Source organism: Castor canadensis, chromosome 12 (genome assembly GCF_047511655.1).
Source record: "Castor canadensis chromosome 12, mCasCan1.hap1v2, whole genome shotgun sequence".
Taxonomy (NCBI): Eukaryota; Metazoa; Chordata; class Mammalia; order Rodentia; family Castoridae; genus Castor; species Castor canadensis.
In genome coordinates, this window is record NC_133397.1 from 117,186,335 (window position 1) to 117,189,133 (window position 2,799).

The 2,799-nt window shown below is 36.3% G+C and overlaps 1 non-coding gene across 1 annotated transcript; it reads right to left on the reverse strand.

Moving 5' to 3' along the window:
- Positions 1-2,436: 2,436 nt before the first annotated feature.
- On the reverse strand, positions 2,437-2,543 carry LOC141415160 (U6 spliceosomal RNA). The gene has a single exon (XR_012440174.1). It is a non-coding gene; the product is annotated as a U6 spliceosomal RNA (small nuclear RNA).
- Positions 2,544-2,799: the final 256 nt, after the last annotated feature.

The window sequence follows — 2,799 nt, forward strand, 5'->3', positions numbered from 1 at the left end:
AGGGAGCACATCAACTGCATTATAGTTTTAGGTTTCCTTTCCTTTCCCTATTTCTCCCATGCCTGTTTTCCCCAATAATATCACTCATTTGTTTTAGTTGTATAATCCACATATGAGGGAGAAGTTGGCCATCTGAGCCTGGCTAACTTCACTTAAGTTGATGTTCTATCCATTTACTTGTGAATGACAAAAATCCATTCTTCTTTGTGGCTGAGTAAATTGCATTGTGTATAAATACCACATTTTCTTAATCCATTCATGAGTTGTAGGGCATCTTGCTGTTTCCATAACTTGGCTATTGTAAATAGTGCTGCAATAAACATGGGTGTGCAGGTGCTTTTGTAATAACTTGAGTCACATTCCTTCAGGTATATCCCTAGGAATAGGATTGCTGGATCATATGACAGATCTATGTTTAGTTTTTCAAGAAGCCTCCATATTGCTTTCCAAAGTGGTTATACTAGCTTACATTCCAAGTGTATGAAGATTCTTTTTTCCTTGCATCCTCACCAACATTTGTTGGTGGTGTTTTTGATGATAGATAGCTATTCTAACGGGTGAGATGGAATCTTAGTGTGGTTTTAATTTGCATTTCCTTTATGGGCAGGAATGGTAAGCATTTTTACATGTGTTTTTTGGCCATTTGGATTTCTTCCTTAGAAAAAGTTCTGTTTAGTTCAATTGCCCACTTCTTAATTGGTTCATTGATTTTTGGGGAATTTAGCTTTTTGATCTCCCTGTATATTCTGGTTATCAGTCCTTTGTTTGATGTATAGCTAGCAAATATTTTCTCTTACTCTGTGGGTGGTCTCTTCAATTTAGAGACTATTTCTTTTGTTGTGCAGAAGCTTTTTAATTTCATGTAGTACCATTTGTCCATCCTTTCTATTAGTTGCTGGGCTGCTAGAGTTCTACTGAGGAAGTCCTTGCCTATACCTATTGTTTCCAGGGTAATACCTGCTCTTTCCTGTACTAACTGCAAGGTTTCAGGTCTGATATTAAGTTTCTTAATCCACTTTGAGTTGATACTAGTATAGGATGACAGGCATGGGGATGTAGTTTCAGTTTTCTGCAGGCAGATAATCACTTTTACCAGCAACATTTGTTGAGGAGGCTGTCTATTCTCCATCATATGTTTTTGGTACTTTTTAAAAAATAAAGTGGGCATAGCTGTGTGGATTCATATCCGGGTCCTCCATTCTGTTCCACTGGTCTTCATATCTGTTTTTGTGGCAGTACCATTCTGTTTTTACTGTAATGGCTTTGCAATACAGCTTGAAGTCAGATAATGTGATACCTACAGTATTGCTCATTTTGTTCAGGATTGCCTAGGCTATTTGCAGTCTTTTGTGTTTCCAAATGAACTTTAGGGCAAGTTTTTCAATCTCTGTGATGAATGTCATTGGGATTTTGATGGGAATGGCATTGAACGTGTAGATTGCCTTTGGTAGGTTAGCCATTTTTACTGTTGATTCTGTCAATCCATGAGCATGGGAGATCTTTCCATTTTCTGTAGTCTTCCTTTATTGCTTTCTTCAGTGATTTGTAGTTCTCCTTGTAGAGGTTATTTGCATTTGTCATTAAGTTTACTCCTAGGTATTTGATTTTTTTTGAGGCTATTGTAAATGGAATTATTTTCCTATATTATTTCTCAATTTGTTCATTGTTGGTGTATAGAAAGGCTGTTGATTTTTGTAAGTTGATTTTGATTTTCCTGCTACATTGCTGAATCTGTTCATGCTATCTAGAAGTTATTGGGTGGAGTTTTTTGGGTCTTTGAGGTATAGGATCATGTCATCTGCAAATAGGGATACTTTGACTATTTCATTACCTATTTGTATTCCTTTTATTTCTTCTTGCTTTATTGCTCTGGCTAAAAATTCCAGGATTATGTTGAATAGTAGTGGGGAGAGTGGGCACCCTTGTCTTGTTCCTGATTTTAAGGGGACCAGTCTCAGTTTTTCCTCCATTAAGTATGATGTTGGCTATCGGTCTGTCATATGTAGCCTTTATAATGTTGAGCTAAATTCCTTCTATTCCTAGTTTTCTTAGAGCTTTTATCATGAAGTGGTGTTGAAGCTTATCAAAGGCTTTTTCTGCATCTATTGAGATGATCAAGTGGTTTCTGTCTTTGCTTCTATTAATGTTCTATACTACATTTATACATTTGCATATGTTGAACTATCCCTGTAACCCTGGGATGAAGCCAACTCAGTCATGGTGGATGATCTTTCTGATATGTTGTTGGATTCAGTTTGCCATTATTTTACTGAGGATTTTTTTTTGCACTGATGTTCATTAAGGAGATTGGCCTGTAGTTCTCCTTTATGGATGTGTCCTTGTCCGATTTTGGGATGAGTGTAATGCTAGCTTTATAGAATGAGTTAGATAGTGCTCCTTCCCTTTCTATTTCATGGAAAAGTTTAAGAAGTATTGAAAAATCCAGAATGCTTCATGAATTTGGGTGTCATCCTTGTCCAGGGGTTATGCTAATCTTCTCTGTACCATTCCAATTTTAGTATATGTGCTACCAAAGTGAGCACATGGTTTCTTTCTTTCTTCTTTTTTCTTTCTTTCTATTGTTGTACTGGAGGTACTTTGTGGCATTTACAAAAGTTCTTACAGTATATCAACTTGAATTCACCCCATCCATCATTCTTCTTTTTCCCTTGGGGGAGCAATTCTTGGAATATTTTCAACAGGTCTCATTTTTCCATTTACATATATGTGTACTTAGTGATGAGTGAATGAATCTTTATTGGCATATCTATGAAGACATTCTTTTTATATATCTGTTGG